The sequence below is a fragment of the Eriocheir sinensis genome, unplaced genomic scaffold, assembly GCF_024679095.1.
Source record: "Eriocheir sinensis breed Jianghai 21 unplaced genomic scaffold, ASM2467909v1 Scaffold1297, whole genome shotgun sequence".
Taxonomy (NCBI): domain Eukaryota; kingdom Metazoa; phylum Arthropoda; class Malacostraca; order Decapoda; family Varunidae; genus Eriocheir; species Eriocheir sinensis.
In genome coordinates this window covers 1-15,337 of record NW_026110625.1, presented here as the reverse complement: position 1 = coordinate 15,337, position 15,337 = coordinate 1, and the positions used below count along the sequence as shown (strand labels likewise).

The window sequence follows — 15,337 nt, the reverse complement described above, 5'->3', positions numbered from 1 at the left end:
TCCATGCATCTGAGCTCAGCATTTATTAAGTCATTATTGTTAATTCCCACTCAGCATAGTCTGTGTATCAATGCTGACTATTTTGAACTCAGGATGGTCAAGTTATCAGCATGACAGCATTAAACATTCAATGATGTGTCAGTCTGTACTCAGCATGACTGATTTTTCTATACCAATTATATGCTATAAATATAATATGCTGACTTTGCTTTGAGTTTAGCATGTGATCTCTGAAGTCGATCAGCATATCCTCAAGTCAGCATTTAAAGTCAGCATCTCGGCTCTCGGTATTCAGCATGGCTCACTCGATGAAGAAAAGTGATATCTGAAGTCAGCTAACATATCCTCAAGTCAGCATTTAAGGTCAGCATCTCGGCTCTCAGCATTCAGCATGGCTCGGACTCGATGAAGAAGTGATATTTGAAGTCAGCATTTAAAGTCAGCATCTCTCTCTCTCTCTCTCTCTTCCCAGCACGGCTTAATTCGATATCAGCCCTTAATTGATGTTGCCGTTAAGTATAGCATTAAATATTATGCATGCAGGGGACGAGAAAGCTGAAAAAAAAAAAATGACGAGGCGGAAGAATTATATATGGCGAGCGATCGAGTCTATTGGCGGGGGTGTTGCCATTCTGAGAGAAAAAAACTTGTTATTTTCTCGTAAGTTTATATATTAGAGAATTTCATCCATCCCTGTGTCTCGGTATGCTAGGTCAGGTCAAGTCATGCAATAAATATGTTCTGTACGAGTGTGATGACTCCGGAAACGATATATCAGTAGTGTACGCGCTGAGGTGACCGATCAGCTGATTGGGTAAGCGGAGATTTAAACATTACGTCATAGCTACCGGAGCTGTGTGGATTTAAATTTACATAGATTTACACACAAAATCAGACCACACAGACCCCATGGTCCAGACATAGGTAGTCTGTCCTTAAACCTAAGTGATTCTACGTTAATCCGATGGCTCCAGAACGTTGCATTTCTATATAGTTAATATTGAGTTGAGGGAAATACACGGCCGAGCTTGTTTTTCAAGGAGTCAGTCGTGTAACACTGGACCACTGAAGGAAGGCAGGAAGCTTATTTAGGGTGACCAGACGTTCCCGTTTTCAGTGACCTGTCCCCGGTTTTCACTGTGACTCAAAGATAAAAAAGAACACGAAAATGTTGAGCAAACTCTACGTATATATAGTTGTGGACCTCGGCGCAGTGTATATAGCTAAGGAACTCCCTTCTCCTTTATTTTTTTACTTGCAACAATAAACTATCAATCAATCAACCAAATAGGGTGAGAGACTTTTGAATGCTGCTCCATGAATGGTACTAAGCCCGGCAGTGTCCCCGTTTTGGTTTTTCAGTGACAAAAACGCTACATTTGGAAGTTTTTAAGCCTCGGATCCACCGAAAATGTCCCCGGATTTTGTCTCAGAAAGGTCACCTTAATTAAGCTTAGTCCATCCTCGCACTACAACGTTGATGAAGAAAAAATTGGTCCAGTCTACTACTACTACTACTACTACTACGAGAAAGAAATAGACAATAGAGAGAGAGAGAGAGAGAGAGGAGGAGAAAATTATTAATATTTTGACCTTCCCCGCTCTGTCTCGCTTCTCATATCCTTCTGCACACTTTTGTACACTTTTCCACACTTATCCACGTCACCTTGCACACTTAAACACGTTATTATGCCCCGAGTTCAAGTGTTCTGAAGACTTAACTGATGCAAACCTTCCCTTCGTGTATCGTTTTGTTCTTTCGTTAATACTTAATAGCATACCCTGATCTTATTTGTCTCCCCTTATCTGTTATTTTGAGCGTGTTTTTACCAGTGAACTTGCTCTATTTATCCGTCGTCAAGTTCTAAGGTAGTCGTGTGTTAAAGTTCCAACACTATGATGACGTCACGGCCTCCATCTTCCCTGTCGTCTGGGAAGGCTGCCGAGACAGGGATATATTTTCATTGTTTTTCAGGTTATTATAAAGTGCCAGGAAGCGCCATGCTGTGGGAAGGTAGGTGGATCCTTTGCCCTTATTTTGGTGTGGAGGGACAGGAAATCAGGGCGTGGAAAGAGGGGAAAATTGGAAAATCTGTTTCATGTGATGGTGGTGGTGGTGGTGATGGCGGCGGTGATGGTGGTGGTGACGGCGGTGGTGATGACGGCGGTGATGGTGGTGGTGGTGATGACGGCGGTGGTGATGGTGGTGGTGGTGATGACGGCGGTGGTGATGACGGCAGTGGTGATGGTGGTGGTGGTGATGGCGGCGGTGATGGTGGTGGTGGTGATGACGGCGGTGGTGATGATGGTGGTGGTGACAGATGTTGGTGGTGATGGCAGTGGTGATGGTGGTGGTGGTGATGATGGTGGTGGTGATGGTGGTGGTGGTGATGACGGCTGTGGTGACAGATGTTGGTGGTGATGGCAGTGGTGATGGTGGTGGTGGTGATGATGGTGGTGGTGGTGGTGATGACGGCTGTGGTGACAGGTGTTGGTGGTGATGGCAGTGGTGATGGTGGTGGTGGTGATGACGGTAGTGGTGACAGGTGGTGGTGGTGATGACAGTGGTGGTGGTAAGTGGTGATGATGGCAGGGGTGACAGTGATGGTGACCGTTGTGGTGGTGTTGGTGTTGGTGGTGGTGATGGTGGTGGTGATGGTGGTGGTGGTGGTGGTGGTGGTGGTGGTGTATAATGGGTTGAGTTGACAGCCCCTGACCTGTCAAGCCACCAAACTGTCACTTAACTGTCATTCTCTTGCTGTCAAAATGTCGGGCACCTGTCAAATGTCAGGTGTTAGGTCAGGTCACAGTCCACCTGGGTTTCTGTGGTGTGGAATGACGCTAGTAAACTCCACCTTCATTGACTAGCAATAGTGATAGGTTAGATTATTTATTTCTATACTATTTCTAATTCTATTTCTATTCAATTGTATTTTATTTCTGTTGTTAGTATTTCTGTTACCATTAGGGTATTATTGAAGAAAGGGTAGCCTAAGAATTTTGACATTAATTTTGTCCTAAACTATTTGGGTGTTATTCCGGAAATCAGATTTGGTTAGGTTAGATTAATTGTCTGCATATTAGGTTAAATTGGGTTAGGTTGCCTTGGTAATGATGTGTCAGGCTTTGTATTTCTCTGTTGGTGGTTGTCGCTGAGAGTTCGTGGGTGTATTTCTTGAGTTTTACCTGTAATTAGAAGGGGGCTTCGTGGTGCAGTGGTTAGCACACTTGGCTCACAATCGAGAGAGCCCGGGTTCAATTCCCGGGCGGAGTGGGAAAATTTGGGCGGCTTTTCCGATACCCTACACCCCTGTCCACCCAGCAGTGTACCAGATATTAATCGGGGGTTGTGCCCGTCTCCTGGGGTCTGTTCCCTTCTCCTATAATTCCTTCCCCTTCTGTCTCTCTGTCTTCTGTCTTTCTGGGTGTGTGTTGTGCCGGGCTGTGTGAAGCTTAGTGTTTACTTTCCTGAAGGTTACTGGTGTGTGTGTGTGTGTGTGTCATCTCAATAACCTTGACATTTTCATAGTCACATTGTCATGTTCTGGCTCGCCCTAAAATATCAAGATCTTTTCGTATATAGCATCACAAATATCCGAAATCTACCAGAACAAAATAGTTTCGTCCTCACAGATTGACCTACAATAACAACCCATCATTACAAAACACACCAAATCCTACCACAAAGAACTGTTAGGCAATCTCCAAAGGTCTGTCCCCTGAATCAATGAAGCAGACCAAGGTGCCTTTTTATCAGAGCCAGCGAGGGAAGAAATCTTTGCGGTTATTGCTGTAACTGAAACTTTAGTGCATGGTCTTTCAATGTCACTGTGTTTTCAGGATGATGCAAGTGAAGGCCACGAGAGAGAAGTGGAGAGAGGACCAGGGAATGAATGATCCAATGTCTTGCTGCCCCACTCACTGAGACAAGGTGTGTGTATGTTTTATTTTAATGTGTGGGTGTGTTTATTACAGTATCTTGCTTTATAGACAGACAGCTAATCTGTTTTCTATGACAAAGGCATAAAATAGTACATCAGTATAGCCGTATATTAGACAAAGCGCAAAAAAGTCGTGCAAATTACAATCCTAATGACACTGACAAGTTGCGTCAATACTACAAATATTTCAACAACAACAAACGCCATCACTTAGAGAAAATGGAACTTCATAGCAAAACATGGGTCTGGAACTTATGGCGGCCCCCTCACCTCTACATCCCTTCCCCATGGCAGGTGTAAGACTGTATCCACCTACAGAACAGTATGTGTATAACTTCCCCCACAGAACAATGCCTCGCATATCGGAGGAGGACAATTGAAAAATACGAGGCGAACGAAGATCAAATGTGTAGTTGTGTCAAACTATTTTGCATGAACGACAAACTTTATTGGTACGGTGGTGTAGCTCGGGACTCACTGATTAATGGTGACCGCTGGTTTTTATTCCTCATATCTGTCTGTCTATGATGCAAAATACTGTAGTACTATTGTTGTTGTAATTATTGTTATTATTATTATTATTGTTATTGTTTATCTTTTATCTGTTACCTATTCACCAAAACCTCTTCTTGCTCCTGTTCTTTTTCTTGTTTTGTTCGGCCACCTCTTCCTCTTCTTCTTCTTCTTCTTTTTCATTTACATTTTCCACTGCCAGTGTATATAGACCTTTTGAGTGTTGGTATTAGTAGTAACAGTAATAGTAGCAGTAGTAGTAGTAGTAGTAGTAGTAATAGTAGTGGTATTGTATTGATAGGAAAAGTAGTTGCAGTAGTTATTGTAGTTGTCATAATAGTAGTTGTAGTAGGAGTAGTAGTAGTAAAAGTTCTTGTAGAGACAGTAGTAGTGAAGCGGACATGGAACAGTCACCCCTTTGGGCTGGTTTACACAGACACGCAGACATGCATGGACTTCCAGCAGGACATGGAAACTTCGTTGGTATAATTTTCCTTTATTCCTATGATGTGGCTTTGGACAAAGAGTCCTCCATTTTGTGCGCCATACATGCCCCAGTCGTGCGGAAACTATGGGAAAAGTGATGACATAATCAATTTACACATCCCAAACTTTCTGGCTCCTTGCACTGAAGCCCAAGTCATATATTGTTGCATTCATAGCTTAAACTATTCTAAACACTCTTATACACAGTATGTGGACATTACATAGCTTAACATTATGTTATAACATAGAAATATTAGCAAAATACACTGACCTCCAGTGCCACGGATTAAATCACCGCTCCATATTGCTGAGTCTACAATTCATATCCACTTATAAGCGACAGACTCGCTGCCCGAACATCAGCAGCTGTGTGTAAGCGTTCTTAACGGAACCTATGTTACCTTCTAATAGCATCATACAAGTTTATCCTTTTAGCACCATATAAATTCTATAGCACCATATAAATTCCTTACACATTAATATTTTACGTAATAACAAGGAGGTATAATGAGGCATATTGATACCACAGTTACATGGCTCCCCTAAATTGTAGGACAATTTAACTTATAACTACTTAATACATTAATCATAACATGAGTATTTTAGATACATGAAATGCTGCTAACATCATCTTTGCACTTCCTAAGTACAAACAGATCATTTAGGCTCCTCGGTGGGGTCGCCCCGGTCTTCCTGAGTAGTACATTCTAACAAGAGAACAAGACTATGAACAGGCCTTTCAACAATGTTCATTGCCTTTATTCTTTTCCCTGAATTGTCAAGACATGAGTCTGACATCATCACTTTCACCTTTCTCACAAGACCATCATCACTTGGAAGACACTCAGTTATTCTGCCTAGCTTCCATTGGTTTCTAGCTAGGTTGCAATCCTTAACAATAACAATATCATCCACCTTGAGGTTTCTGCCATTTATTTCTAAGCTGAAGAGACTGCAAAACTTCCCTTTTCCACCTTGACCAAAACTCATTTGCAAGGAACTATACCCTACGCCAACGTTCCTCTGTACCGTGAACCCATAGAGCGCAGGCAAAAACATACCTCACCTCAGCCTTCCATACCTTCACTCCTACTTAGCTTACCTAACTGAATGAAGTATCCTTATAAAGTACATACCCTTAACCCCTTCACTACGGCTGGGCCAAAACGGCGCCCCGCACCGTATCCAAGATCGCCACGCGCACCAAATTTGAAATGTTGCTATTGAATATAACAAGTTTTCGCTAAGTGGGGATCTACTGTAGTTTGTTAATCACATCTGCCTTTTCCTTTTCCCATTTAGATATCTTTGTTTGTATGAACTGTTGTGTTTGTTGTTTTACTTCACAGTATTCTTTACATTTCTCTTCCCATTTGCTGTTTTCTGCAAGAAGTTAAAAGTTCCTTATTAACTTCTTTTCTTTTGTTTACATACATTTTTTTTTTTTTTTTTTTTTTTTCTGCGTCCCACCATCCTTTTAGTTTTCTGTTGGAGGTAAGTGTTTTCTTTATGCCCACATGGGGGCTTCGTGGTGCAGTGGTTAGCACACTCGGCTCGCAACCGAAAGAGCCCGGGTTCGATTCCCGAGCGGAGTGGGAAAATTTGGGCGGCTTTTCCGATACCCTACGCCCCTGTCCACCCAGCAGTGAATGGGTACCAGGTATTAATCGGGGGTTGTGTCCCGTCTCCTGGGGTCTGTTCCCTTCTCCTATAATTACTTCCCCTTCTGTCTTTCTCTGGCATATGACCACAGATGTTGCGCCCACTAAACCAACCTTCCAACTGTTCCCTTCTGTAATTCCTTCCCCTCCTGTCTCTCTCCGGCATATGACCACAGATGTTGCGCCCACTAAACCAAACTTTCCAACTGTTCCCTTCTCCTATAATTCCTTCCCCTTCTGTCTCTCTCCGGCAAATGACCTTAGATGTTGCGCCGACTAAATGAAACTTTCCAACTTTTGTGCCCACAAGCTTTCTTGGTTCTTCTACCATTTTCACGTCCTTTTCCCATTGGTCTTTCTTTCCCGTCCACTTCTACCTGCATTAATGTTTCTACGTCTTCGTAATATTGCATCCAGTTTGCTTCTGTTAGACTCCGCTTTGTTTCTCTGTGTTCTTCATTCATTTTTGTTCCCCTCTTTTCCTTGCCTTTGTTCCATGGTTATTCCTATCATCACATGGTCTGAAATGTCCATGTTTTCATTTGTCCAGAATTTTGTATCGGGTCTGTCTACAGCTTCATTAACTAGAATACAGTCTATTACCCATAGCTGGGCGTTATCGCGATACTTTATCGCTGATAACAAAATCGGGTTATCGGCCATCCGCTACTTATTTAAATATTAATCGGTATCTTCGTTACTTTTGTAACCAAACTAGCGATAATCGCTACTTTTTTCCGCCTCAGAAAAAAAAAACATTGTCTCCTCCCTACTGCGCATGCGTGGCCCGGGCGCCCGGTGTTGTGTGAAAAAACTTCGGGAGAGATTTTAAACTTAGATCATCAACATTAAAACACTAGGTTATTTTTTATGTTAGACTCAAAAATCAATATATCAAAAAGATAAATCATTTAACTTTGCCCAAAAATGATTATTCACTGCCTCAGATTTGATATTCCATGTTCGTTTTTGAGCATGCCATGGTATTGAAGGTGTTGTGTTATTTGGTGTCCCATTGTCAAAAACTGGCGCTTTTGTTTACAAACACTGGTCTCTTGTGAACTGCACATGTTCAGACCAGTAAGCGTGAGTTGCTGGAAGGCTGAATCAGACATACAGTACCACCATCCTCGCTGTTTCTGGAACGACACTCTGTACATATAAATACAACTCGTACAGAGTGTCGTTCTAGAAACAGCGAGGATGGTGGTACTGTATGTCTGATTCAGCTTTCCAGCAACTCTTAATGTGTTAAAAAGCTTTGTGAGACTGTACAGGTCTACGCTTGCTGGTCTGAGCATGCGCAGTTCACGAGAGACCAGTGTTTGTAAACAAAAGCACCAGCTTTTGACGGTGGGGACGCCAAATAACACAACACGGTTGAGGCGTTTCTAGCATTACCGTCCATAGGTACGTGTCAACGTGTGGTTTTCAGGTTTTGTAAGTTTTCTAAAATACAGATAATGAAAATTTGAATTCATCTATGTATTTTTTATTTGAAATATCAATATAGTATCGTTTTCGCCTATCGGACTTATCGCTAGGTAGTATCGGAATTGTGGATTTATATCGGGTATCGGTTATCGCCTATATTTGTGTCTCCAGTTAACGAATATCGGTTATCACCGATAAGGTTTTCCATTATCAGGTATCGGTTATCGGGAATAAGGTTTTCTGTTATCGTGCCCAGCTATGGTAAATACAACTACACACTATGAATATGAGTATATGTTTGAGTGTGTGTGTGTGTGTTAGGAAGTCATTTGTTGTCACATATCATATATATATATGATATGTATATATATATATATATATATATATATATATATATATATATATATATATATATATATATATATATATATATATATATATATATATATATATATATATATATATATATATATATATATATATATATATATATATATATATATATATATATATATATATATATATACATACATACGTACATACATACATACAGTCTTACTTTGGTTTATGAGGTTAATTTGTTCCTGAATTTAGTTCCCAGACCAAAAGATCATAAACCCAAACAAATTTCCTCATTTCAATTAATGTTGTTTCCATTAATGTGTTCCCAAAACTACCCCCCAAATGAGCGCCCTAATCCTTCACAATGGTGCCAGGGGTGTGCTCAAGCTGTTTCTTTACAAGATATTTGCCAAAAGCGCTGCCTGGTATTTATGGATGTGTGTGTTATGAGTACGTTGACTGTTTGCCTTGTGTAGGTATGTTTGTGGGTCAATGTCAATGTGAGTGTTTGTGATCTTGTACATAAGTGTAAGTCTGTGTGCTTGTCTGTGTATGTGAAGAGGGTCCATGTTTATCTGTTGTTTGATCCGTGATTTTTATATGAAGAAGCATTCCACAGTAGGTAGCAGGGGCTGGCCCAGCACTTTCTCACTCAAGGGAGGCACTAAGGAGCTGCCCATTTTCAATTTTTGGTTTATTTATGCCTGACCAACAAGACACCACAGGCTCAACCCCTTTACTACGGCCGGGCCAAAACAGCGCCATATCCGGGCTGGCCACGCGCACCAAATTTCAAATGTCGCTTCTGTTTATAACAAGTTTTCAGCCATAAAGTCAACATAATCATCATATATATAAAAACATGCAGAATTAAATGGTGCACATAAAGAAATATAGATTATTTGATCATTTTGAGATGTATGCATACAGAGAAATTTGTGTTATTCGTAGATGACGTGTGTGTGTTGAATTGTATTTCCTTATAATAGTTATGATAAAGAAGCAGATTTGTGAAGGAGAGGGAAGGGAAGGACACAGACGTGATTATGGAAAATATACCACTGACTACCCGACAATACACCGTGTGTGTGTGTGTGTGTTTACCTATTTGTGAAATCCAGGAAAAGAGCTGTACTAGGCCCGTGCTGTCCCGTCTCCATAACGCTTATCATCCAGTTTGGCTTTCAGTTCATGAATCGTTTTTGCACACACAGTCTCCTCGTCAAGTCCGTTCCATGTTGTTATGTATGGAAAACTGTATTTCTTGATGTCTCTCCTACAGTCGCTCTTCTTCAATTTCTTACCATTGCCTCTTGTCACACTTCTGTCACGTTCCACTAGGTCTTCCCTGTCCAATTTCTCCAATCCCTCCTGTGACGGGATACACTTGACGTTCAAGGGTGTTGAGGCTCTCTCAGACTCCCTTGAGCGAGCACTTGGTACCCTGAGGGATTTTTTAGTATAGGCGAGGGGGGAAGGAGTAATGGGAGCAATGGAAGGAGTAATGGGAGGGGACATCTAGCTCATAATATAACCAGGCAGCTTAGAAGTAATTCTAGAGGAGTAACAGAGGACGGGCTAAGAATCTTCTATACTAACAGCAGGAGCCTCAGAAACAAGATAGACTTACTAAGGGGTGAAGCTTGTTCAGAAAATTTTGACATAATAGCGATCACTGAGACATGGATAGACTTTGCTAATAGAAATTTTAGGTCAGAATTTGAAATAACGGGTTATCAGATGTTTCACAAAGACAGAAGGGGCAGAAAGGGAGGTGGAGTTGCGCTATATGTTAAAGACTCACTTAAATGTTTAGTTAACAACTCAGTCAAAACTAACATGGATTCAGAATCAGTTTGGGTGGACGTTTACAAAGGGAAAGAAAAACTAACTCTAGGAGTTATATACAGGCCACCCAACCTTAACAGGCAGGACACGAGTATATTACTACAGGAGATTGGCAGGGCGAGTATGAGTAGAAATGTCTGCGTAATGGGGGACTTTAATTATAGGAATATAGACTGGGAAGATCTAGTGGGTGACCTGGAAGCCGAGGACTTTCTTGAAGTTATACAAGATAATTTCCTTAAGCAGGTAGTTACTGAGCCTACCAGAGGAGATAACATATTAGACTTAGTCCTAACCAATAATGGGAACTTGCTACGTGAGTTGGAGGTGGGCGGAGAGTTAGGAAATAGTGATCACAGAACGGTTCGTTTTAGGTTAGAGTGGGCGGTAACCCGCGATCCAAACCCAGTGTTAGTGCCAGATTTTAGAAGAGCAAACTACGAGGGGCTTAGAAGACATCTTGAAGGGGTAAACTGGGATAATTTAGGGATTCATGAGGGCCAGAACTGCGGATTGGAGAGCCAGGAGAACCAGGTAGAAATGTCTTACAATAATTTAGTTAGAGTAATAGTAGAGGGGCAAGAACAGCATATACCACAGCGAACACTTAGAAAAGAAAACAATGATCCTAAGTGGATGACTCGTGGACTAAAACACGAGATTGGGTTAAAGAAGGGAATTTATCAGAAAATAAAGAATGGGGAAACACATCTCAGGGGCCGGTACGTCGAACTATCTAGATTAGTTAAGAAAAACACCAGGATAGCAAAAAGAACTATGAGATCAAAGTAGCAAATGAGGCGAAAAGTAATCCTAAGGGCTTCTTTCAGATGTATAGAACACAAAAAAGGGAGAAAATACTACAGCTGAAATCAAACAAAGGCTAGCTAGTAGAAAATTACGAAAATATGAGCACATTGTTGAACTACTACTTCCTTTAAGTATTCACACAGGAGGATCGAACGACTATACCGGAAAGAGTTCAGGTGTACGATGGCGGTGATGGCGATAAATTGAGGGATATAATCATTACCAGGCAAGTAGTTCAGGATGAGATAGATAAGCTTAAGAAGAACAAGTCGCCAGGTCCTGACGGGATATTTCCGAGGGTATTAAAGGAGCTAGGTGATATAATCAGTGACCCACTAACCGACATCTTTAAGATGTCGGTAAATACTGGCTATGTGCCGAGCCTATGGAAAGTAGCTAATGTGACGCCGATTTTTAAAAAGGGCGACAGGTCAGTTGCTTCAAACTATCGCCCAATTAGCTTAACATCGGTTATAGGGAAGATGCTGGAGTCCATAATAGCCAGGAATATTCGGGAGCATTTAGAGAAACATAGCTTAATTCACGACTCGCAGCATGGGTTCACAAAAGGTAGGTCATGCCTCACCAATCTCTTGTCCTTCTACAATAAAGTATTTGAGGCGGTTGACAGAGATGAAAATTATGATGTAATCTATCTTGATTTTAGTAAAGCGTTTGACAAAGTTCCTCACCAACGACTGTTGCTTAAATTACAGGCTCACGGAGTAGAGGGTAAAGTTTTGAACTGGGTCAAGGCGTGGCTTAGCAATAGGAAGCAAAGAGTGCAAATCAATGGTAAAAGATCTGACTGGGGATGTGTTACGAGTGGGGTCCCACAAGGTTCGGTATTAGGTCCACTTTTGTTTATTATTTATATCAATGACTTAGACACAGGAATTAGTAGTGATGTTAGTAAATTTGCAGATGATACCAAGATCGGTAGAGTAATTGAGTCGGATCAGGACGCTGGTATTCTCCAAGGTGAACTCAACAGATTATATGACTGGGCGGATAAATGGCAGATGGAGTTCAATGTAGGGAAGTGCAGTATTCTGAGTGTAGGTAGGAACAACCCCTCACATAACTATTGCTTAAATGACACTCTCATAAGTAGGTCTGGGTGCGAGAGGATTTAGGGTCTTAGTGAGCTCTGATCTCCGTCCAAGGGCACAATGCATTCAAGCTAGAAATCGAGCTAATAGGGTACTGGGATTTATTTCAAGGAGCGTAAGCAACAGAAGCCCCGAAGTCTTCCTCAAACTATATTTAGCATTAGTTAGACCTCATCTTGACTATGCGGTTCAGTTCTGGTCACCCTACTATAGAATGGATATCAAAATGTTAGAATCGGTGCAGAGGAGGATGACTAAGATGATTCAGGGGTTGAGAAACTTGCCATATGAGGAAAGACTCAAACAGTTAAACTTGCATTCTCTAGAAAGGCGAAGGGTGCGTGGAGACATGATCGAGGTTTATAAATGGATGAAGGGCTTTAATAAGGGAGACATTCATAAGGTTTTGTTGGTAAGAGAACCGGGTAGGACACGAAGTAACGGGTTTAAACTGGATAAATTCAGATTCAACAGGGACATAGGCAAAAATTGGTTTACTAATAGGGTGGTGGATGAGTGGAATAGGCTTAGCAGTCATGTGGTGAGTGCCAATACAATTGTCACATTCAAAAATAGACTAGATAAATTCATGGACAGCGATATTAGGTGGGGTTAGATACACAGGAGCTTAGGGTCAAAGGAGCTGCCTCGTACAGGCCTACCGGCCTCTTGCAGACTCCTGCATTCTTATGTTCTTATGTTCTTATGTATCCTGTATTAGGTCCCCTCTCTCTCTCTCCAGTGCTGTTAGTCCCAATTTCTCCAGTCTTTCTTCATAAGTATGTTCTCTCAGAGTTTCCGGTAATTTAGTCGCTGCTCTCTGTATTCTTTCCAACTTTATAATTTCTTTCTTCAATCTAGGTGACCACACTAATGCTGCATATTGGACGTATCATCCACGTCTCTTTAATTCTCTCTGTCTCTGTCTCTTTAATTCTCTCTGTCTCTTTCATTCTCTGTGTCTCTGTCTCTTTCATTCCCCGTCTCTCTGTGTCTCTTTAATTCGCTGTCTATCTGTCTCATTAATTCTCTGTCTCTCTCTGTCTCATTAATTCTCTGTCTCTGTCTCTTTAATTCTCTCTCTCTCTCTCTCTCTCTCTCTCTCTCTCTCTCAATATCTATCTATTTATGTATTTTTACCTTAAAAAGAATTTATTACCACAAAAAAATAAACTATCAACTTTATTAATCTCCTTACTTTACTTTTAGAGACAAGAGAAGGAAGAGGAAGAAAAAGAAGATGATGAAGAGGAAGAGGAGGATGACTTTGAAGACCAGCAGACAGGCAGACAGGCAGACAGACAGACATTGGTGAGTGTTGAATCATTTTCCTTCCATAAAACTCTCCTTCCTTCCTTCATTCCTTCTTGTCTCTTGGATAAATTAGGATAAAAAGCCAGGTTATTTAAACCCTTCAGCAGTTTACATATTTGAGGTTTTCATAGGAGCTTTGAGAGGCATTTCCAGGGCTAGTTTAATGACCCTGGTGGTAGTGTGACCCTTCCTCTGTACCAAGAATTTAAAGGAACTCATTTGTCAAGACTTTCATTGGAGTTTGGGGCATTTCCAGGGCTAGTTTTATGACTGGAGGTAGTGTGACCCTTCCTCTGTACCATGAACCTAAAGAAACACACATTTGTCTAGACTTTCATAGGAGTTTGGGGAATTTCCAGGGCTAGTTTAATGACCCTGGTGGTAGTGTGACCCTTCCTCTGTACCAAGAACTTAAAGAAACACAGATTTGTCTAGACTTTGAGTTCGTATGGGGTGGTACGCTGGTGCCTCCAATGGACTCGCCATAACGCTCATTTTGCCATTTTCCACCGACGAGAGAGCCCGGGTTCAATTCCCGGGCGGAGTGGAAAATTTGAGCGGCTTTTCCGATACCCTCGCCCCTGTCCACCCAGCAGTGAGTGGTTACCAGGTATTAATCGGGGTTGTGTCCCGTCTCCTGGGGTCTGTTCCTTCTATAATTCCTTCCCTTCTGTCTCTCTCCGCAAGTGACCTCAGATGTTGAGCCGACTACATCAAACTTTTTCCAAACTCCCCCTGTGCTAAGTCCTGTGATGCTTTCATACATAAACTTTAACATTAAAGTAAAACAGGTATTTTGCACTTTCCCATCTCAGATCATCTCCCAATGTTCTTAAATATATCAACTCCCAAAGTAAATCAGAAACTCTATAAGAAAAAAATCCAAGACATATCTAATAATAATAAAGAGCTGTTTTCAATTAAACTAAACTTTATATGCTGGCAAGACTATCTATCTGTACAAGATGTTAACTTAAATTGTGCTAGATTCATAAAAAATATTCAAGACCTATTTGAGGAATGCTTTCCTATAAAAACAAAACATATATCAGAAAAACGATTTAATAGTCCCTGGATCACACAAGCTATCTTAAAATCCATAAAAACTAAAAACAATTTGTACAAGGACTACAAAATTGGGGCCATATCTGAAGAGTATTATAACAAGTATCGAAATACACTAAACACAACGATAAGAACTGCCAAGAAATCATATTATATGAATACATTTACAAGCTTTAAAAACAATACAAAAGTAATATGGAAAGCTATTAATGATTTAAAAAACAATCACAATAGAACTTATCTAAATTACATTTCCTATAACAACAAAATATTAACAAGTCCAGATGAAATAACTGAAGCATTAATGAATACTATGTGAACATTGCACCTCACCTAGATAGTAACATTCCACCATCTAATATTGACCCTATTAGCTTTCTCCCCAACAGTTATCCAACATCTATGGCAGCTCCTCATATTGACCCCCAAGAGGTAATCGTTATAATTAACAACCTAAAAAACACAAAAGCCAGTATAAATGAAATTTCTGTATTTCTTATAAAAAACAACAAATACCAACTAGCCATTCCTTTATCAATTTTATTTAACCAATCTATATTTTATGGTAAACTCCCACAATGTCTAAAACATGCTAATATAATTCCAATCTATAAAAAGGGCCATAAAGATCTATTAAGTAACTACAGACCAATTTCTCTGTTAAATGTATTTTCAAAAATATTCGAAAAAATAATGAAAGCTAATCTAGTAAATTTCCTAGAGAATAAGTGAGTTATAACTCCATATCAATATGGTTTCAGACAAGGGTTAAGTACATTTAATGCTTTAAGTAATTTAAGTGAAAAAATCT

The 15,337-nt window shown here is 40.6% G+C and overlaps 1 long non-coding RNA gene and 1 other non-coding gene across 2 annotated transcripts; both read left to right on the top strand.

Moving 5' to 3' along the window:
• The first annotated feature begins 1,861 nt into the window (after nt 1-1,861).
• Nucleotides 1,862-13,407, top strand: LOC126989784 (uncharacterized). Its single transcript, XR_007743690.1, has 3 exons — nt 1,862-2,014; nt 3,841-3,931; nt 13,357-13,407. It is a non-coding gene; the product is annotated as an uncharacterized LOC126989784 (long non-coding RNA).
• On the top strand, nt 6,463-6,536 carry Trnaa-cgc (transfer RNA alanine (anticodon CGC)). The gene has a single exon. It is a non-coding gene; the product is annotated as a tRNA-Ala (tRNA).
• Nucleotides 13,408-15,337: the final 1,930 nt, after the last annotated feature.